The sequence below is a fragment of the Sus scrofa genome, chromosome 7 (genome assembly GCF_054392235.1).
Source record: "Sus scrofa isolate SSC_HxYL_T2T_F1_AM1 chromosome 7, Sscrofa_HxYL_maternal_Yorkshire_Landrace_v2.0, whole genome shotgun sequence".
NCBI classification, from domain to species: domain Eukaryota; kingdom Metazoa; phylum Chordata; class Mammalia; order Artiodactyla; family Suidae; genus Sus; species Sus scrofa.
In genome coordinates, this window is record NC_139389.1 from 16,708,575 (window position 1) to 16,731,798 (window position 23,224).

At 45.7% G+C, this 23,224-nt stretch overlaps 1 protein-coding gene across 15 annotated transcripts in view; it reads left to right on the forward strand.

The window, feature by feature from the left end:
- The window catches only part of CDKAL1 (CDK5 regulatory subunit associated protein 1 like 1), a 951,913-nt gene that overhangs the window by 767,089 nt on the left and 161,600 nt on the right, over positions 1-23,224 (forward strand). For 5 of the 15 annotated variants that reach the window (XR_014809698.1, XR_014809711.1, XR_014809714.1 and 2 more), the window contains exon 18: positions 641-860. The gene's annotated coding sequence lies outside the window, so the exon portion shown is untranslated. Of the gene's footprint in view, positions 1-640; positions 1,954-9,569; positions 9,735-10,098; positions 10,167-10,411; positions 12,950-23,224 lie in introns of those variants that run through there. The other 10 variants (XR_014809710.1, XR_014809704.1, XR_014809703.1 and 7 more) reach the window with 5 other exon arrangements.

Sequence of the window (23,224 nt, forward strand, 5' to 3'; positions counted from 1 at the left end):
GACTGCTAACTAAATCTGTCCCCCTGCCTGATTTTGTAAATAAAGTTTTATTGGCACATGGCCACATGCATTTGCCCACACATGGCCTATGGCTACTGTTGTACTGTGGCAGCAGAAAGAGACCCTCTGGCTTACAAAGCCCCCAATATTTGTGATTTGACCCTTTATAGAAAAATTCACTGACCCCTTATCTATAATAAAAGAAGTCATTTGTATCCAAGGACTTGTTCTGTGTGTGGGGGGAATGATGTTAGGGCAAAGCCCTGGCCTGGATTCTTGTTTCAGGGTGCCCAGGTGGCTCTGACTTCCAAGCCAAGTGGATCAGGTGGCAAGTCTCCAGGCCCAGCAGGAAGGTGGTGAAATAACTGCTCCCATGCTTTCTCTAGATAATAACTTGGGTGAGGAACATGCCTAGACACTTGCGGCAGATGCTAGGAGGTTGCCCAGTCCCCTGAAAGTTGAAGGAGAGGGACAGTATCATAAATGTATTCTTGCAAGTTGCAACCAAGGACATAGCATTTCTATGAGTTTCTCAGATTCTTAGGAACCAGAGACGGGTATTCACTTGTAAGCTCACCTCTCAAAGGATTAGCAGAGCATTGCAACGTCGTGGTGACACTCCCTAACGTTTCATCCTCAGGTTCCCCCTGGTGTGTGAGCTGGTGTTGGGGACGCTCAGGTCCCCACTTCTCAGACTGGTGGAAACCCTCAGAGAGATCAACATCTGAAAATCCATCTCAATGATTTTTCTGGAACTAGGCACCCTGACCTCAGCTGCTTAATGTTAATAGACCAAGAATGCAAACAGCGAAGCACAAAAACATTCCTGGAAAGAAGAATGTTCTCCACTTAGTAGGCGGGTGAGTAACATGATAAGAGCCTTAAGGCCAGGAGCTAGATGATGGTCATATCGCTAGGACCCCTGCTTTTGGTCTCCGCAGTTGCGAGCTGCTAACAGCATCTGGCGTCCATCAGGCCTGGGTGAGGAATGCTGGCAGGGCTATTTGTGGAGCCAGTTCCTGAGAGCACACTTAAGACACCTCATACATTTCGAGCTTTCTCCCACCTCTTGGGGTGCGGGGGAGGGGGATACCGGCTGTGATTGTGTTTATGGTGGAGAGGGATGAAATGTTTTGGGGAGTCACCATGCCTTTTCAATGCTCTGTTCCTCTTTGAGAATTGCTCTTGCAAGTGTGTCCTTACCTCTAGTCCCTAAGGATTTTAGAAACTCAAACCAACAGAGGGTGAAAAATCACAACTTGGGGTCAGACTAGCTAATTATCATTCGGCTTGTTCACCCCTGCAGAGTCATCAACTTCCCTTAGCAAATTTGGGGACACTTGGACTTTCCTTCTGCTTGGGTTTCACATCCGTCTACAGCCTGGGAACAGTTTTATTCCCCAGGATGCTCTGGCTTCCACTGCAGCAGGCGGGAGCATTTACCATCCCATAATATTCCACCCCCTCCCCTCTCCTCCTCTCACCCAGGCTTCTCCTCATCCCGCCCCTCAAGCCACATCTTCAGGACGCCTTTTCGGATATGGCTTAGCCCTTGATCTGAACTCCCTCAGAACCTATTTCTGTACTGCAGTTTCACATTTAATTAGATCCTGTTGTTTAGAGTCAACTTTAAGTATAAATGCACTTTTGGAGTTCCCGTCGTGGCGCAGTGGTTAACGAATCCGACTAGGAACCATGAGGTTGCGGGTTCGGTCCCTGCCCTTGCTCAGTGGGTTAACGATCCGGCGTTGCCGTGAGCTGTGGTGTAGGTTGCAGACACGGCTCGGATCCCGAGTTGCTGTGGCTCTGGCATAGGCTGGTGGCTACAGCTCTGATTAGACCCCTAGCCTGGGAACCTCCATATGCCGCGGGAGCGGCCCAAGAAATAGCAACAACAACAACAACAACAAAAAAGACAAAAAGACCAAAAAAATAAAATAAAATAAAAATAAATATAAATGCACTTTTACTCTCTTCTTTCCAGCAAGAAACCTCCACTTCATCTACTTCATGAGCCTCCCCCACCAGCTTGTAATAGAGGTTAGCACATAGTAGTGTGTCAATAAATGCTCTTGTAAATGAGAACTTTGAAGATTAGGCTTTAGAGGTCTTTCTGATGACCACATTTAGAAAAACCCCCCACCAATTTCTGAGAGAGAATGGACGTGCCAGCTTCAGAGAGTTAGCCATTCTAGGATCCAGATGCATCTGGAAGGCCAGGGAGAGGCCCCCAAGGAGTTTTTGGGAAGGGATTTACCCTCGGGGAAGAGAGACTTGATGAAGGGTCTTGCTATTGGACAAGGCTTGTAGGCCAGTGAGGGACAGAAGGGATTTATTCATTTTCTGGGACTGCTATAACAAAGGACCACAAACAGAGTGGTATAAAAGCAACAGAAATTGCTTCTCCCACTGTTCTGGAGGCTAGAGGTCCAAAATCAAAAAGTTGGCAGGTCCAAATCCTCGAGGAGAAGGTCCTTCCTTGCCACTTCTGGCAGCCCAGGCATCCCCTGGCTTATGCCACATGGCTCCAGCTTCTGCCTGTCTTCCCATTGCCATCTCCCTTCTGCGTCTTCACATGGGGTTCTGTCTCATATAAGGATGCCAGACAAGCAGATTAAGGGCCCACCTTAATGACCTCATCTTAACCAGACTGCATCTACAAAGACCCTATTTCCAAATAAACTTACTTTCATAGGTACTAGGGGTCAGGACTTTGACACATCGTTTGGGGGGATATAATTCAACCTATAATGCGACATCTTTAATAGAGAGTTGTGTGTTATTCTTTAATACCCTTTCTTTCTTTAAAGCCTTTGAGAAGTCAGTAAAAGTATGAAACATCGAATATATATGTTTTTATTATACACAATCAGCCGTCTGTGTCTGTGGGTTCCACCTCCATGGATTTAACCAACTGCAGACTGAAAATATCTAGAAAAAAAAAAAAAAAAGTTCCAGAAAGTTCTGAAAAGCAAAACTTGAATTTGCCACATGCTGGCAACTCTATACACCACCATTACACTGTATTAGATATTATAAGCAATCCAGAGATGGTGTAAAGTATCTGGGAGGATGTGCATAGGTTTTAGGCAAATACTTTACCATTTCGTATAAAGGAGTTTAGCATCTGTGGATTTGGGACATTCCTAGAACCACTCCTCTTGGACACCAGAGCCAACCGTCTTGGGGCTGTAGGTGATATTCTAGTGAGGTTACAGGCATCTTCTCCCCTTGAGCTTGGAACCTGGTGGAAGGCGAATGGGTCTGAGCAGAGGCAGCCCTGCCTACACCAGGAGCAGGAAAACAGCAGGAGCAGAGGTTTCAGATGAGAAGGAGGCCGAGGACTGTCCTCAAGCAAGCTAGGGGGACGAAGACCTCACTGAAGACCATGAGCAACACTCTTCCTCCTTTTCTACCTGCTTCTAAGCTCTCCTCCCACTCCCAGGTGCTCAGTCATCTCTTCCAAGGCTGTCTTCCTTGTTTCTCCAGCCCTCACCGTCCCATGCTGTCTAGGCATCACTTCTTCCCTTTCTTCCTGGTTCCAAGAACCTATCAAACCATTTTAGTTAAAGGAGTAAAAATGATTTTTTCCTTTAGGGAGTGTCATCCCTGGCTTTCCCATTCTAGTTCTCTGTTTTTAATTGTGCAGCTTTCAGGGAGGGTACCTTTGCCTTTGCAAATGAATCACCATCACTTGTGCCATTGCTTGTGCCTGGGAACAATCTCATTGCAGGGTGCTGTGGTCCTCGCTCCTCTCCAGATCCAGAACATTCTGTAACCTGCCCCATCCAGGCAACGGAGGGGGTCAACAGGCCCTTGTCACTTTAGGGGGAGAGATGGGTTTCTAGAAAGGGTGAAGCCCCTTGTGCCCTCTTACTTCCCTCTGCCACCAATGGGCAGAGGGTGGAGACTATCAGAAGCTTCCAAGAAGCACAAATGCCCCCTGAACCCCCTTCCCAGAGCCATGTGGCTCAGAGCTGTTGGTGCCTGTTGTTGGCTGAGCTGGCTTTCCAGTGTCACCAGTGAACTTGCTCATTGCCCTTTTTGTTTGGTTATGGGCAACCTCTTTTTCAACATAAAATAGGAAGTAGACTAACATTGGCTTCTCAATTTTGAGGGTTTGGTGCCTTGGGGACAAACCGGGGTGGAAAGCCACCTCTGTTGACGTGGAGCCGCTGGTCCCAGCCGCCTCTCTCCTGGAGAGGATCCTGAGGAAGGTGGCAAAAGCCAGGTTGCTTCTGCATGGACCACAGCCCCCGGCGCATCTTCCAGAGCCAGGCCTCTGGGGATCGTGTGCCTGGAAATGCCAACCTCTGCTGGTGTCACAGCCTCCTGTGAAGGGGCGGAGGGAGCAGAGAAGGAAGGAGCACAGCCTCCCCTCCCTGACCAGCTGGCTCCAAGCTGTGCCCTTGCTCACCTCCCCATCACCTGGGGCTAGAAGGATGCTATGGTCACAAGCCCGCCAGCCAGACCCCACTCGCTGCTTCTGCCGGTGTATAAACTGGGCATTAGAGGCAACTCGACACACCGATAGAATAAAGCAACATCCTGAGATTTGGGCCAATATTTAAGGAATTGAAAAATCTTTGTTAACATGAGAGTGTCTGCAGATGATATGTTCTTGCATATGTTTGTGCTTACATATTTACTTACAGAGGCTTAATCATTAAATCATGTTATCTCCGAAAGATGTTCTCAGCGGCAACAAATCTCTTGGCATGAGATATCATAGCAATAAAAACTACTCATGACAGGCAGGAGGCTGCTGGAGTGCATAAAATAAATTTTAAAAACTAGGTTAAAACAGTAGGAGGCATGATAGTCTAGCAGAAGTAAAAATGACAGTCTGAGATTGTCAAATCTAGATCTTCTTTTTTTAGCTATTTTTAGCTTGTGTGTGTGCGTGTGCGTGTGTGTGTGTGTGTGTATAAAAATGATGGTAATGCTGCCTTTTCTCCCAGTTCTTGCCCAGCGTTTCCCCACCTTCCTCAAGTCTGGCATCAAAATAATTTTTTAAAAGAAAACAAATTGATACCGTTGACTGATTGATAAACCAAGTCAACAAACTGTGTTCCGAATAAATGATAGGAACGAGGGAGAAGGAAGGAGGAAACTTTAAGGAGACGAAGCTTATTTTTGTGTTCTTGAAGAGTGTCTTGTCACATGCAATTGGCTGTGATCAGTAAGTCAAGATTAATAATAATTTTGACAATTTGAGTAGCCAGTAATGTGAGGGAGCCTGGCAGAGGCCCCTTTTCATTCATTTCTCAATCACACCATCTCCCTGAGGAAGGTGGAACACTCTCTGTTTTATAGGTGAGAAAATAGAGGCTCAAGAGACCAGATGAGCTGCCTAAGATCTAATGGCCACTGGAGATTGGCCAAAAGAGCATGAGATGAGCTTGTGGGAATAGCGTATAGCTGGGATGCTGATGTGCTGGGGGCTGCTCACAATTTTCTATCATCTTTCACCTCCCCTCCCCCGAGAAACTTGTTCTTCACTGAGTCTTGTGTACCTCCTCTCTTTCCAAGGCCTTAGCTACCTACCCAAGCCCAGGGTAGACCCAGAACAAACATAGACTTGTCCTATGGGCCAATCAGGAGACCAGGGGATTAGGTCCAAGCAGCTGATGGAACGATCAGTGGTCCAGCCCCTCTGAGGCCTTCACAGGCCTGGTTCTCTGTTCCCATGAAGAGGTCTCAGCTAACAGACCCTGGGGAGTGTGTGGGACCAGACTGGTACCCAGCATCACTTAGCCCTAGGGCTTTACCGGTTCCAAAAGGACAGCACATGAGATGTATGGATGTTCATTTTTAATGTCTGTTTTGGAGTGGTTGGTACAAACTCTGGTCAAGGGGCACGCTGCCCACGGTGTGACCAGTTAGCATTTGCAGCTCCCTGCTCCACCATCCAGAGGTGGCTCCCTCAAGGCTTTGCCTCTTGGCTGTCTTCATCAATAGCAGAGGCTTTGTGGCTTAGCACAGGAGGGGTTAGGAAACATGTTTCCATGTCAAGAAGAGTGGGGTTTAAAATGCACAGACTGGCCGGAACAGTCTCTGGGCGCCTCTGCCCTCGCACCAGTAGGGCTGAAGGATGTCGCCAGCCTCATCACTGGTGTTCCTCAGAGTGGACTGTTGTGTGGCTGATACCCACTGGAAAGTAAACTGAAGCAGCCTGCTGTTAGGATGGAAGAATGTGTGCCTGAAATGAGAGTTTTTCAGAAAGTGCTCATAGGGACGTGTAAACAGGTAGAGACCTGGGGTTTTACTCACATTCCAAGAACACCCGCTTGTGACTGCAGGTGTGCCCATCTGCTGGTACGTATTCACTGAGCCAGTCTGAGATTTACTTTGATTATACCACATCCCTGGTGGTGAGGGGTGTGCGTGTGTGCACCTGTTATCCTACTGATGGGCTGCAGTTGCACATACTGTCCCATGCGGGCCAGAAGGTGGTCACTGTGCACATGGCGTCTTAATCCCTGTGTCCAGTGACATCACAAAACGGCTTAAAATTCATCACAAAGGTGGAGTTCCCGTCGTGGCTCAGTGGAAACAAATCTGACTAGTATCCATGAGGATGAGGGTTTGATCCCTGGCCTCGCTCAGTGGGTTGAGGATCCGGCCTTGCCCTGAGCTGTGGTGTATCTATGTTGCAGATGCAGCTTGGATCTGGCATTGTTGTGGCTGTGGTTTAAGTCAGTAGCTACAGCTCCGATTCCACCCCTAGCCTGGGAACCTCCATATGCTGTGGGTGGGGCCCTAAAAAGCAAAAAACAAACAAAATTCATAACAAAGATGAGCAAATACTAAAAATCTGGTGCCTTTTTTCCCCCCAGGAAAGCTGGTCATTAAATATTTCCCACACACCACTGCCTCTGGCCTCTGGAGGCTGATTGAGAATGGCCAATTTGGTATAGGAGAGTTTGCAATATCACTACAATAAATCCACCTGTTTATTTTTAAATCATAATGACACTCAAGGTTTTAATTTGTCTTATGAGAACCCTTGGGTTTTAATATCTCTATATATTTACAAATCAGGTTTTAAAATGATAAAACAACACACACTTTTTACAAACTACAAAGACAACACAAAGAAGTAAAAAGCTGGAAACTATCACCCTTAGTTCTACTAGCCAAAGATAATAATTTTAAAAATGGAAATTTACAAAGTCACTTGACCAAGCTCTACTTTGCAAAGAGAAAGCCAAAAAAAAAAAAAAAAAAAAAAAGGGAAGTGCTCATCTTGATTTTGTTGAAATAACCCTTTTTCATTGTGGAAGGCCAATTGGAAAGGTTCATTTTCAGCCTTTCACGATCGCCTAAATGAGTCACAATTCCAAATAGAAAACCTGCTTTTCCACAAACTGAACACATGTTTTAAGTTGGTCCTCCCCTTGTCTTGGATTTCGGTGTCCAAAAATTTACGAAGCTCTCGGACTTCAGTGTGTCAGCAGGAGTTTTAGGGGCTATGAAATAATAAGAGAAACTGTCCTCAGAATTCTCCCAGTCTGCTGCCTGGGAGCTGCCTGAGGAACTGTCCTCAGCAAGGAGTTCAGTCTCTGGAAAACTTTGAAAGATGAAAGCCCCTTCCGATTGCACAACAAGAAAGTCAGCAATAACTGTGGTGACTTCAGGGATCCACAAAGTGCAACATCAGAGCACATTAACTGAGATGTATTTGCTTTGGACCGAAGACTGTTTGAGAAAGAAATTGAGGTTCCAAATGTAATAGAAGAAGCAGGGACATGACTCCCTCTTCTTTTTCAGCAGCCCTTGTAACTTGTTACCCCCGCATTCTGATGCTGTCACACTGCAGCTTGAGTTGCATGCACCACATCTGGCAGTGATTAAGTCACATGAGTACATCCAACCTGCTAACCTTGTAGGGTACCTCCTTCATGCCTGTCCTGAAAACACGCCCACCTGACTCGGCCCTGTTTTAAATCATGCTTGTGGTTCTGCCAGACCTGTAGGATGTGTGTAATTTTTCTATTCCAGAACTTTAAGATAATTCTATAGCAATAGCTGTGCAGAGAAGTGAAGGCTGTTGGAATCTGATGGAACTCACAGTTGAGCTCCCGGCTCTCGTGTTGTCTGCCCTCTGACGGGGGATGGAGGGTAAGCATCAGTCCACAAGGCCCAGCAGAACCCAAATCATGAGGCAGGTGCCACAAAACCCTCTGCTACAAAGCCTTCCATTCACCAAGAGTGAACCTAATGTAAACTTTGGCCTGAGGTAATAATTACGTGTCCCTGTAGTAGTTTCATCCATGGTAACACATGTACCCTCTGCTGCAGAATGTTGATAGTGGGGGAGTCTGTGCCTATGTGGGGTAGGGCATATGTGGGAACTCTGTTCTTTCTGCTCAATTTTGCTGTGAACCGCTCTAAAAAATAAAGTCTATTTTTTTTTTTTTAAAAAAAAGCTCCCATATTCAAAAGGTGGGAAGAGTCACCTGTCAAGGCTGTGATGCAAGGAAAGCCAGATTCTGAGTATATATTTGTGTATACTCTGGAGCCTGAATATTTAGAAGAGGGCTTTTAAAAAGAAAAGAAAGGTATTCCCATTGTGGCTCAGCAGGTTAAGAACCCTGCATAGTGTCTCTGAGGATGTGGGTTTGATCCCTGGCCTTGCTCAGTAGGATAAGGATCCAGTGAGCTATGAGGATAAGGATTGCAATGAGCTATGGCATAGGTCACAGATGCCACTCTAATCCAGTGTTGGTGTGGTTGTGGCCTTGGCCAGCAGCTGCAGTTCTGGTTTGACTCCTAGCCTGGGAACTTCCATATGCCACAGGTGTGGCCTTACAAAATAAATAAATAAATAAAAAGGAAAGAAAATAAAGGACAGAAAGAAGGAAAGAAACTCATCTGCAGGTCTGTTTCCAATAAACACATCAACCGTTGATTTTTAAAAGTTTTCAGTTTAAAGCAATTATGCTTCCTTTAGAGAACACTGTTTTCGGAAGATTTAATTGATCATTTTCAGAGTGGTGCAGTGGGGGGGGTGGGTAGAGGTAGCTCGAGGGTCTGGTAAGCAGAATCTGCACTTGACTCCTGCCTGTGTATTTTCGGTAAAATCTGTAAAGAAAAAAAAAATCATAGGAGTTCCTGTTGTGGCTCAGTGGTAACAAACCCAACTAGCATCCATAAGGATGTGGGTTCATTCCCTGGCCTCACTCAGTGGGTTAAAGGATCCAGTGTTGCAGTGAGCTGTGGCGTAGGTCACAGATGAGACCCAGATCCTAAGTTGCTGTGGCTGTGGTGTAGGCTGGCAGCTACAGCTCTGATTCGACCCCTAGCCTGGGGATTTCCATATGCCGTGGGTGTGGCCCTAAAATAAGACAGAAAAGGAAAAAAAAAAAAAGTCGTAAAATGCCTGCCTGGAAGTAATCGGAGAACAGTCTAAGTTTTATGTTCTGGTGTCTTAGGGTGTAACAGGGACAACTCCCAAGAGTTTAGGAAAGTGAAGGCAAGAGAGCAGCATGAAAGAGAATATGATTGTCAAAGGAAAAATAATTGTATTCGTGGTTTTCTTAACTATGGTAATGGTCAATTTACAGCCAGAAGGATCCCTCCAGTGGATATCTTATACCCTGAACCTAGAAATTGCTGACATCAACACCAGAACCAGATGGTGGTTTCTAAACTGGCTTAATAACAGAATCCAGAGTTATCACACAGAAGAACTTCAACCACGAAACCAGTTTACACTGAAATGCTGCTCAGTAGGTATCATAGCGACAGACAAGCCAGCTCTAGTCATGTGGGAAAGTGCTCACGATCTATTCATCTTGGAAGATTATTATAAAAACAGAGGAATCACCTGGGGATTGACTGTTTATTGTTAGAAGATAAACTGAACCACACTGGGGAAGGTCATGACATCTGTTAAGTACTTTGAACTTGGCCGAAAAATCACATCTCTCTTCTCGAAGACCAAGTTCTCCAAGATGGCTTTGATAGGACTTCCTGCTTTTCAGTGTATTGATAATGAGATAAGGAAGAAGGTGGCAAGATTCTAGGAGGAGGCTCAAAGATACTTTTGGGAGAGACATATTACACATATATGAACTTTCCCCTCTGCTGTAGGTGGAGCAGACCTGAAACATCTTTGTGTTGGATCCACGGAGACTGGGAAGGATGATGGGGGAATGCAGGTATTTCACAGGGTGGATAGTTGATTCCACACACATTCAGGGCCTCCAAGGTGACGGGGGCATTGAGGGAGGGGTGGGATTTGGTAGGAGGTTACCATGCCATGATCCCTGTTGATAATCTTGGCACTAAGAGAGTAGAGCCAACAGTGGAGCCACTTGACTTTGAAGGGATTATGTAGACCTGGGGAAATAGTAGCGCTATGATTCCCATAGACTGAGGATCAGGCCCTTTTTCATTTTCCCAGGCTCGAAGACATGTTTTATAACCGGGCCAGTTTCAGTTGCCTGAGCATCTGTATCAAGATCTACTTTCACCTGCCTCCTTCCACAACTGTTTCCAGCCAGGTATGGTCCATTCCCATCCTTACTAGGGTTAACCTTTTGTGGTCCATGACTTGAGACCACTACCTGGCCCAGCTGGACTATTTAAGAAATCTTTAACTCAGTGCTTCTCAGTTGTGACTGCCAAGTGGAGTTGTTTTAAATCTAAAAATACCCATGCTCCAAATTTGGACTCAGTTGGTATAGAGAGGGGTTTGTTACTGAATTTCGACTAAAGTATAACTCAGGTGATTCTAATGTACAGCCAGTGTTGGGAACTGTTGCTAAGCTGAATCTACACCTGTGTTCTGTGTAGGGTTTATCTGATGCTTTTATTGTACTGACTTCTATTGAGTTAACCTGGTATTAACTCTCCTGTCCACCTGGGTTCTGACCTTTGATAACTATTTATCTTGCCTCCCAACCTGTTGCCTACTTGACTTCTGAAACTTGTGTTCTCCTGTGCAATTTTCTTGAATATGGCTTTTCCTATAGAAAAACCCAGTCATGTAAGAGGCATTTGAGTAGAACCTTTGCTTCTAGAGACTAGGACATGATTTTCCGGTTCCATCTTCAGTCTCTGGCTGTGAGACATTAGATGAGAGAATATGGGGCCGGGGGGCCCCTGATACCACAACTCCAAGGCCATAACAATCTGTCTTTAGGGGTCTTGCTGTCTTCATGTCTCCTTGAATTCAAGACCCGGGAGCTGGAAGGGGTGTGTATGTGGTTCTCCAGCTCAGAGCCAGCACTCCCATTATAGAACTTTCTAGATCTCAGAAAGAGTGAGAACGAGGGTGATCAAAGCTCACACTTTGCCTTAGTAACATGTCCTCACAAATGAGACAAGGTTTTGTTTCTGAAGTGCCCCTCCTCTACTGCGGAATCCCTGTGTTATTTAAACTTCATTTCGCCATTGAGGAAACAGAAAGGGCAATCAGCGGCTTATGGAATTTAGGACAAGGTAAAACTCATAACCCTTTATTAGGCCTCACAAATACCTTCCCCACTTTTGTGTCTGTTACTCTGAGGCACTGGCTCTTTGGTGTGGCAGTTTTTTAAAAAAAGAGTGAGAACTTCCCACATCTCAACAGCTTTGGCTAAAACCTCCAGGAGTCCTGGTCTCTTGCAAGTGAGAGCGAGGTTAGAAAAAAAAAAAAAAAGAAAAAAAAAAAAGTCTAGGGGTGATGAACTCTTTCTTTGAAATTCCAATTTGCCTTTGAATACACTTCTGCCTTGAAGAGGAGAGTCCCCTCTGCTACCCACAGCCCCAGCTGACTGGCAGAGATTTTTCAGTTGTACAAAGCTAACGGGGTGGTTTCTGGGATTATCTCTTCTTTCTTAAGTATTTTTGTGATGGAGAGGGATGCTTTCCCCAAGCTCAGTGTCTGTGATCTGACACACCACCCCTAGGTTATCCATCTGAAAAATAGCTTTGAAAACCTGCATAGCTATGGTGGTATTGGAAAAACAAACAAACAAAAAAACACAAAACCCAACTCCCAAATAGACCATAAGTGAAGTTGTCCTCAAAAGGTATTGAATCATACATATACTTGCAAAGTGAGAAATACTGTTGAAAGCAGTGTTATTCATTCAGCTGCTCTTTGTTGCTTAGGTGAAGGACCCATACAATTTAACAATAATTTTCTAGGCTTCCACTCCTTTGTAGTTGTGGGCAGAGGTGCTAATTTTTCAAGAAACTGGAATGGGGATTTAAAGTAAAATATGGGTTTAGGCTGCATAGTGAAATTCAATTAAATCAATAGGAAGCTTCTATATTTGCATTCTGAGCATTGGAGCTAAGGAGGTGTCAACACACATACATTTCCCAGTAATGAAACTTCAAGATGTGCTCCTTAATGGAAGATAATCAACTGCAATGCAAATTTAATGAACTCTGGTTCTGAAATGCAAACCAAATCCAATATCCCACGGAAAATTAACCTAGTCAATAATCTAATTTGAAGCTTTAAGCTGTGAGCCATCCTGGGCACTGACCAAGTCGGCTTCTTGGGATGCCCATGGGAGGGGGCCAACCTTCTTAGGTTAACTGTTCCTGTTGGCCAAATGCTACCACTCTTCCTTCTTAACAGGGGTGCTCTCAAACTTAGAGTGACTACCCAGAAAGTGTTAGCCTCCTTAAGACTGTTGGGAAAATAAAACAAAAACTCATCTGAGGAGTTCTTGTCATGGCTCATCAGTAACGAATCTGACTAGTATCCATGAGGATTTGGGTTCGATCCCTGGCCTTGCTCAGTGGGTTAAGGATCCAGCATTGCTGTGAGCTGTGGTGTGGGTCACAGCTGTGGCTGGGAGCCCATGTTGCTGTTGCTGTGGTGTGGGCTGGCAGCTGTGGCGTTGATTCAACCCCCTAGCCTGGGACCTTCCACATGGCAAAGGTGCAGGCGGCTCTAAAAAGACAAAAAACAAAACAAAACAAAAACAAACAAACAAAAAAACAACCAACAAACAAACTCCCCCCCCATACACTCATCTGAGCTCATGTCAAAAAAAGAAAAGCTCCTTCTCAGCTAAACTCTGCTCCAGCTCAGTGCAGGCATCCGCTCCTTCACAGAATGGCTCCCCTTTTCTCCCTCAGTCCTCCATCCAGCATTGGGGAGATTTTCCTACTTTTCTTGAACCACGAAGAATCTCCCTCGGTTCTTCTGTCTCAGAAAATGGGGATATTTGCCTCGTGCACCTACCCTTCAAAGTGGAACTCACTTCCTTGATCCTGTGGCCCTTTATCCTTCAAAGGTCCCCAGAGGAGGCCACCCACAGAGTACTCTTCTTTCCAATGTAAAACTGTTTCCTGTGATTTCAGGTGCGTCACCTCCCATCATGCCTTTTTAGGAGCAGCTGGCAATCAGTGGGTCTGGGATGTTTTTTCAACTCTTTTGATGAAGCGCCCTGGTGCCAGGCTAAGCAGGCAACGGAATAGGTCGGTCTGGAAAGTAGGAGCGAGTTCCCAGCTGGAGACTGGGTTTTGATCATCCCTGTGGAGCTATTCATTGACATCAGAGCTGAGGGGAAGAGTTTCAGGCAAGGATGTGGAAAATGGAAACAAATTTTCACAGCACCCTGAATCCTCTGGAAGGTGTGGATAAGCTCCATGGGGCTGATCTCCTGCGTATGAGGGAGAAAGAAGGAGAAAAAAGAGAGTCCAGTGTAGAAATTCGGAAGCCACAGCATGTAGAGAATTCCTATGGCACAGAAAAAGGATGTATTACAGGTTGTGCTGCTTTTCTAAAAGTAAATGAGGAATCCAGGTTATTAAGCCTTTTGAAGAGTATTTTGGAGGCAAATAAAGCCTTCTGTGAAAGTTAATTTCTAAAGATGTATAGACTTGGTACTGAACAACTGAACTTAGAGTAACAGCATGAAGGAGAAGAAGACGTAACAATAAGAGCCTTGAAGCAATAAGGTGCTGTCATAGCATGGTGGGTGTGATTTGTGGTTCAAAAACCACATATGGTGCATACAGTGGGATCCAGACCTGAGGAGACACGGTTTCTGAAGCCACATTTATGTTAAAGATCATTCTCTCCCTGCCCTCCAGTTCCTTAGAGGAGAAAGAATTGGAGGCACATGTTAAAACCCACTATGTAAATGGTATAGTTCATTTTAAATTATCACAGTGTGCCTTGTAAACTGAATCTGGGTTGCCAGATTTAGCAAATAGAAATGTGAGATGTGGAGTTAAAATCGAATTTCAGGTAAACAATGAATAATTGTCCCAGGGTACATCTGTCTCATGCAATATCCGTTCTGTATTTTATAGGACGACCGTAAACAGAATCTCATTCTCATTACAGTATCATAGTCAACTTTCGCAACAAAACCTAGTGTTTTGCTCATGAGGATCTAAGTGAAAGGCCTTCTAGGTTTCTCTTTTGTCCTCTGAATCAACTGGGTGTCCTCAATCTCCACCACATCCTGTTAATTTCCTATAAAATCTCCATTCCTTATATACCAATGGCTTAAGGAAACATTCCCAATTCTTACCTCCTGAATAGGCTGGATCCTTCATGTGGTTGTTGACTGTTAACCCTTTTCTTCTAGTGCTTCCTTTTCCTTCTATTCACCTCCTCCCTCCCCCGCCCAGCACTTGACTTTTCAGATGGTCTCTTGCTCTCCAGGATGAGCCTCCCCTCACCTGTAGATGCTGCTTCACACTCCCAGCTGGGGGCCAGCCTTGCCCACTTCCAAGTAGAAGGTGGTTTTGAGGGTCACGGCCAAGGGTCACCTTCCTTACTGCAATTAGCAAGCCAGACAGATCTGATAGATCCTCCCTAACTATTCAGGCTGAGAATTTCATGCCCACGATGGCCAGGATGAGGAGAGCAGACCCCTTTACTGAGCACTATCTCTTTAAGGCTGAGTTCTACAAGGTTTCCACAGCAAAGGCTGCTCGGACAGGCCCTGAGGGAGTGAGGGGCAGTTCTCAGCAATCATGTGGTTTAGGCAGAGGCACGTCTACGAGTATTTTTACACTATTTTATAATACTAGACTGGGGCGGGGGGAGGGCATTGCACAATTTTCTTAGGCGTCTAGACTCCAGCTCAAAGCCTCATTCCCAAGAACCCTTTCATATTTATTCACCCTGAAATAAAAAGATTTTAATTTGAGCTGACAATCTCGACATTTCATTAGCATCAAAACCAAGTAAAATCAATGCATGTCACCAGGATTGTTTATTACAGGGAAGGACTCACAAAGTATATGTAACCAAAGAGTGGCAGATTTCATCCAACAGTTATAGAAAGAAGATGCCTTTCTTTGCAACTGATGTACTTGGTCCCATGGGGTCCACTGAAGCTGCTCTCCCTGGTGTTCTCTGAGGCATTATCTCAGCATCTCTTGTGACCCAGAGCCCTTGGTCCTCTGAGACATTCTGTCCCCTGCCCAGACTGGCAGTGAGACAAGCCATGTCTTTTTTTGACCAGAGGTTATGTCTACCAGCTCAGTACCTGGCTATAGTTTCTGCAGTGGCCCAGGGTGGGTTAGATCTGGGCAGGATCGAGGCAAGCCCCAGGAACCACTCCTAGCTAGTTAAAACATTATTTCCATGTGAGCTAATGCCATTCCTACTGCTTTTCATGGAAACAGCTCAGCATTATCTAGCAACATCTGGAATGACTCTCTGTCTTTTCCTTCGGAGTGCGAACACTGTCGGAGAGTTTTACTTCATATGACTGTTTGCCCTGCAAATGTGATTATTGTTGTGACTGCATTTATCCACGTGGACAAATGAGTTTGTTCACGTAAGAATCTTTGGGGCCGAGGCGAAACAAGGACCCTCTCAGAAACACAGGCTTTTTGCCACCCTTCATTCCTTCTAGCTCACAGCTATTTTTACAGCAGCTCTAGAGTCTGGCGTGTTGGGAACAGGCCAAATGTTTTGGGGTGTGTCTGTGTGGATTCAGCAATCTTTGGAGAAAAAGCAGCAGCAGAAAACAATTTTCCTTTCCTTGACTTCTAAGCACTTCGGTTCTTCTGCATCATGTATGTGAACGTTTTGCTAAGTTGTTTTATATTTAGGGGAGTAGACTGTATTTTAATATTCTCCGTAATCTTGTTTTTCATTTCCTCTGGAGCCTTTTATTCTACTGCCAAATCGCTGACCTGTCTAACCTTTGCTGCAAGGATAAACTCTGACCTTCATGGAAATTCCACCATCTCAGGAAAGGAAAACTTTAGCCCCAGCCAGGTCTAGAATCTTGCAATGAAAGGAAGCTGAAATGAGATTTTTATTGGAATAAGGCAATGCCAAATGGTTTACTCAAAACGAGCATTTTAAAGAGTTTCTTTGGTTAAAAAATTGTCTCCAGCATTCTTGTTTTAAAATATGTAGCTTCAGATGGTGCCTGGAATTAGACTGTTAAAAAAATAGGAAAATAATAACAAACTCAATATTTTCTTATAGTGTACAGATCCTAAGTTCAAATCCTAAAATTATATAATAACGATTCTAGTTCTTATTGTCAGGAAGATGAAAAGCTACTTCATGAATGATTAGTCTTCCTCTTCTCTGTCTTCCCATTCCCCTTCCCAGTTTGGAAGGGCATTTTCTGTCCCTAAATATGTCGTGATGTTGCTTTTCCAGACATTTAATTCCATGGGCTAGGAAGGGCTCATTAAGACGGGCATGATTGGGTATTCTTTTTGTGGAGAGGGGAGCAGTATCAAGCCATATAGTTACACTAGGTGCCTAAGTGTTATTTGATTCCCAGAAAGAATTGAGTATTAGTCTAAGGTGAAAATAGAAATCTACGGTCATTGAATTCAGATCTGGGTACAGATATCTGCTCCTGGTTCAGGGACAATGGAACCGTGCCATGGAAAGAGGCGCATGGGACCATCTTTCCAAAGTCTGAGGGGCTGTAGAACATGGAGTAGAAATCACTGTTAAGCGGCTGAAAAATAAGGGTCAATAGGAGAGATGCTATTAACCCACACACCTTCTTGTTGGCATTTCACAAACCTTCTTCCCTCCATCAAAAGCAGGAGAAACAATGAAGCAAATGTCTGTATTGAGCACCTAGTATATGCTGTGAGGTATTTCAAGAGGGAAAGACGGAGTTCTTACCCTGCCACGTGGCCATGTGCAAGGGCTAAGCCACAGTCACAGATGCTCAGAGCCTGGCAAGGACACATCTCCCTTCCAACTGAGTAGTCCGTGATGTTTGTGCTCTAGGCTTTGTCATCATCGGGATGATCGCGGTCTCCTGAGGAGCTTGTTAAAAATGTAGATGACTTGCACTTCATCTCCCGAGATCATCCTGATTTAGGTAGGAAGTTACGGGTCCAGAAGTCTGCGTTTTCATCAGCACCCAGGGTTTCTGGATGCAACCAGTCAAAGCTGTGCTCATTTATACCAGGCTTCATTTATAAAAAACAATGTTAAGAGTGATGGGTCCCAGCTAAAAAGATTTGCTTAGAAACCATGCACTGAAAGATACCCTTGAGTATTAATGGTTATATGGTTGTGTGTGTGTGTGTGTATATATATATATATATATATATATAGTTATAGTTATACATATATATGCATGTATATGATATACATATATAATACATAATAATATGTAGTACTAACTATACTATTTATGCTTTATATACTAAATATATATATTTCGTTTTATGTACCTTATTTATATTTTAATTATATAAACATCATGTGTGCAATTAAGGTACACACAGACACAGATTTTATTTAAAGCTGGAAAATATTAATGCTCCTTAGTAAAGGGAATTATTTTTGTACTATATCAGAATTATTTTTGGAAAAAAATCCAGCAGGGGGCTATTTCCCAGACTCCTTTGGCTAGATGTGTTGTGAAGTCTTCCTGTGGCAGAAAGTCTCTGTGTGGTCTGTGTGTAAGGAAGTTGTGTACATGTGAGGAATGTATATAAACTATATGTGTATGAGGGAGAGTAAAAGGAGCCGAGCTCTGTAAAGTTTTAATTTGGCCTTTCGCTCCTCTGACTGCATAAAGTACAATCGTTATAACTGAACGTGGGAGGAAGTTAAACATCCTGAAAGAGGGGCGTCACAGTTTTGACACCGACAGCTCATTTCAAAAGCGGCAGTCCTATTTTCAGAATCTCCTAACTGGCACAGATTTGAGGTGGCAGCTAGTTAGAGAAGATAGAATATATTAATAGACTCAGGTGGTGTGACCCAAAGGCAGTGTGACTTTAACATTATAAATAAGACCCCTGGTTTTCAAAAGGCCTCACCTCCACCACCCATCTCGAGCCTCCCACACCCCTACTGATGGGTCATCAATTCCCAAGTTCCCATAATTGAGGACAGTGTCTTCTGCTAAAAAAAAAATTCCCTGAGATACATTAGCACGTGGACTGCAATGCAAACCAAGCACAAGAAACAGCCTTCCACCCTCACTCCCTACTCTTTTTATTCAGTGGATCTCGGTGAGGCCAGGGATTTGCATTTTAGCAAGGACCCCAGGGCTTTCTTGTTAAAGGGAAGGAAGTTTGGACTTCAACTTGAGTCAGTCTGTGTTGACACGTGCATGGCCGAGCCCTGGGCAGCGCAGGTCAAAGGCGAGCTTGAGCACCGCCATCACCTCCATGCTTTCTCAGCTTTAGCCCTGAGACAGATTCTGTATTTTAAAATACCGAAACAAATGATGAAGCCTAGAAAAAGCTCTTCACCTTCTCAAGGACAGTATGGATAAGAGCATATGATGGGAATGTTTTTTTACTGGGGGAGGAGGGTTCGAAGCCTTTAGGTTTGGAACTCAGGGAATAAATATCGGCAATGTTTGATCTGCTGGGCGGACAGGCGCGAGAATGATCCGCAGGTGTTCCTCTGAACACCCTCCCAGGCTGGCTGGGGACCCACCCCCTCTCCGGTCCCTTCTTCATCTCTCCTCCCCGCACAGTTGGAGTTCTGAGGGCACAGACACTTCGCTCTGAGGAAGACCGATTGGGTTTGTGACCCGGACTCGTTTGTGGATTTGGCCAGGGAGACCACTGGGCACGAGGTCAAACTTCCTGGGAGTGGCAAGGGCCTTGGAAGGACTGAGTGCCTGAAAGTGGGGATGATCCTGGGTCAGAGGGACAGGCCTCCCTGGCCGAGGTGGAGATGCCCGGGAAAAGCTGAAGCTGACTCATCCGGAGTGAGGGGGCATCTGGGAGGAGGTCGGGGCCACCCCTGAAAAGGGAGGAGGGACCTCAGCCAGAGGGGGTGAGAGTGGACCTCACAGGAGGAAGCATCTCTGAACATCACGGGACACGCGCAGATATGCACAAATGCTCCCACGGGCCTAGTCACGTGCTCAAGTCAAAGGCAACAGGAAGTCCTGATACGTGGCCTCCCAACCCTGGATGCTAATGATTTGTGTGATAAGCGGGCTAGAGTTGTGCCAACAGCCTAGAGTCACTTGGTCTGCATGTACAAATCTCTCTTGGTGCTCATACCTTATTTTAGAGCACATATTTGATCATATGTTTGAGACCAGAGTTGGGGCCAATAATAAAAAAGTGGGAAAAAAATAAACTTTGCCTTTTGAAAAAGGCCATCGAGACCCAGAAGTACTTTTTTTTTTTTTTTCTTTTGCTTGAGCAATAAACAACATGATAGATGTAAACAGTTAACTTGTTCTATAAACAGCAGGGATGGTCTCAGGTGTGGGGAGAGAGAGGAATTAAAAGCTGGCTATTTAGTGGAAAAGATTTAAGAGACCTACCTAATCACTAGTCTCATGGATGAAGACATGAAGTCCCAGTGTGGTCCAATGATTTATTTTTTTCCAGATAAAACAGCCAGAGGAACTCAAGTGCTTTAGCTCTGGTCCATTGTTCTTTTTATGGCATCAGGTAACCCCTGAAGAAGCCACACCCTCAGAGCTAGTGGTCAGAGAAGACACAGGAGAAATCCCTGAGGCTTTTGGTCAGAATTTTACAGACAAGGCAAAGCAGTTTGTAGAAGAGGTGAAAGGGACGACAAAGCAGCCAAGAACAGGACTCGTGTGGACAGGAAAGTTGTAGCAATGTACAATAAAGGAGGGACCACTTTGGAAGGAAGAAGGAATTAGGAAGGAATTGCATCAGCTGGAAGGACCTTGAAGAAGGAAAGGGATAATAGAAGTCAGATGGGGAAGCCAGGGAAGGGATGGGAGCCCAGATGCTCAGGAATGCTTGAACTCCTGGGGTCTAGCCTATTGTCTGAGATAAGGCTGAAAGGCAGGCTAGGAAGAGCTGTATGTCAGGTTAAAGTTATCTCAGTACGTCTCCATGATGTGGTTGAACAGGTGAGTACTGTCATCAAGCCCAGGTTTTAGAAAGATGGATCTGAAAGCAGCAGAAAAGGTGGATTCATGCAGGGCAAGAATCGAGTCAGAGACAGAAAGGAGATTCTTGCCATAGTAAATAAAGGGAAGCTTTAATGAGCCTGGACTAGGGCAGCAATTATGGCCTTTGGGACACTTGAATGGGCAGTGGAGCTGGGCTTGGCCAGGGAAAATTACCAGTTTGGTTTTGGACCTATTGCATTTGAGATGCTGGCAGGCTGTCCCCATGAAAAGGTCCAGCTGGCAGCTGGAGAGCTGGGCCTGATGGTAGAAGCCCGGGGTTGCAAGCAGAACCCTGGGAGCTGCTGTGGTTCGGGCCAGGGGAGGGGAGAGGAAAGAGGGAGGGAAACAGGAAAGGAGGCGGTCCCCATTTGAGGGACCACGGCAGCGCAGCATGATGGGAGCCAGGAAACCAAAGATGGTCAAGGAGGAAGTGGCAGCAAACAGTGTCACCTGCTGCAGCAAGGTCAGGGCTAAGGATCCCTGGGACTGGGGCTACTATTGGTGTTAGCAATACAGGCAAAGTACAGAATGACTCAAAACTCAGGTGTCAAAGGAAGGAAGCACTTTGTGTTTATACCAACGGAGTAGCATAAGGGGGGACTTTAAAAATACTCATTCATTCATTCATATTAATGTCAGAAAGTCAGAGGTCTGTTTGTCAGGGAGGTATAAGGAGAGAGTGCAAAGATTGAATATGTGAGCAGGCTGTGTCCTGGAAATGGCTCAGAGAGAGTTCGAGTGGAGGAACGAAGAACAGCCTAGAGCATGGCTGTGGAACGGCGGGGCCCATTTTTCATCAGAGGCAGGATGGAGGCTGCCGGTGAAGGGACAGAAGAAAGTTAAAAGCGAAAAAGTGGAGTTCCTGCTGTGGCACAATGGGATCGGCTGGGTCGCTGCAGCACCAGGACGCAGGCGCAATCCTGGCCTGGCACAGGATCCACCACTGCGGCAGGTGCGTAAGTCAAAACTGCAGCTCAGATCTGATCCCTGGCCCAGGAACTCCATATGCCTCGGGGCGGCCAAAAAAGAGAAAACAAAAACAAAAGATGGAAAGGTATTGTTTGGTGGACACATTTTCAGTTTGAAGTGATGAGAAAACTCTGGAAATGGATGGTGGTGATGGTTGCAAAGCCCAGGGAATGTACTTCACGCCGCTGAATCCTACGCTTATAAGCGGTAAACGTGGTGCCTGCGTTTTATCAGAGAGAGAGAAAGGTGAGCTCCCTCTGTCAGTCAAGTAGATGGGGCCAGTGAGCGCCGAGTGTCCCTGAGGGCGGGGACAGAGCAAGAAGAGCGTTGAGGACCCCTAGGGGGCAGAACCACCAGAAGCGTATTAAGATCTGGGCGCCAGAATGGCCCAGGTTCAGGGGGTGCTGTGGGAGAGTCCCCTTTTCTTGGTAAATCTTTCTTAGTCCTTTCTCATCCATCCTTTGCCTGAGATTCAATAGCCTCCCATTTCTCTGAGGATAACACTAACTCTCCCAGCCCCTACCAGGCTTGGTGGAGCTGAGCCTTGCTCGTTTCTCTAACTCTGCCCCACAACACTTTCCACTCACACTCCTCCCTTCAGCCTCACAGGCCTTCTCAGGCCCTCAGACGTGCCGGGCAACGCTCCCTCCCCAGGGCTTTTGCGTACGCGGTTCCCTCTTGTCAGGCCACCATGTTGAAGCCTGAAGCCTTCGTCTCCCTTTTCCCTGCTTTCCCGTGGTCACTTCCTCCCAGCACTTGGTGGAACGGTGGGTTCATGTGTTGACTTATTCATTTGCTGTCCCCCCACCAGTCTGTGAGTGGGTAGGCATGAGCACTTCCATGTCTGTCCCATCTGTTCCCAACAAAGTGCCTCCCACACAGACTAGATACTTGCTCAGTAAATATTTGTTGAATGAATGAATCTATCGCTTGACTTTTTGCAGCAGTGCCCAGCAGTCTGGGCGCAAGAGAAAAGAAAACGGGGTGGCCATTACATAGACCCGGGGATAACTTTGGTGAATGTGTGTATAAGACATTAGGGATGGGGGATTTGAGAAAAACAAATGTGTGAGCCCACTGGCACCTTGAATAGGCTGATTGAGATGAAAGTACCCCAGCAAGCAAGAGCTGCAGATACACAGGTTTACTGCGTATTCGCACTCTGCATAGCAAACTGCAGAGGTTGGCCAGGCCCACAAGCCCATTTGAGTCCCACCCATACTTCCTGAGTGCCTGATGTGGTCTGAAACATCAGCAGTAGTAAAAAGCTACTTGGGCACTTGCTGCAAATCAGTGCTTGCACTTTATGCATTAACTCATTTAACTCTCACAACAACCCTCTGCGATAAGTACTTTTCTGAAGATCAGACAGCAAGATGGCAGCGTCAGTCCCATTCAACCTCAGCTTCTCTCTCTGCAGATGCTGGGCTTTAACCACCCCTCGATTGTTACCAAGTATGTGGGGTTCCGTATTCACTGTCACCGCTGTCAAAGCAGTGGGAGAGAGGGTTGACCATGGCAGGAAAACCCCCAGAGGGTTTACAGAAGGCAAGACAGACAGAGGGTCTCCACACATGTAATTACCAGGTCACCTGCATGGGGGCCTAAAATCTTTCCTTTGTAGAGGCTAATCTAAAAATACCTTGTCCAGAGGACACCCATTTGTGAGGCCTGGATTGGAAAGCCCCCATGGAAAGGCCCCATCTTGAGTCCCCTTTACGGTCATTCTTCCTCCTCCTCTTAAGCATCATACGCTGTCTTTGGCACTTTGCAGCCTGGACAGAAGGTTTGCCTTCAAGGGCATACGGGGAAAGCCATCATTTTCTGCCCCCGCTCAGTGCAATAGCCAATTTTCATTTTCCGTTCTTAAAAATTAGCACCCGTAGGATAGGAGCAGCTTTCGGGGGTGGAGTTCCGTTGAAATTTCAGCTTGAGAGCTT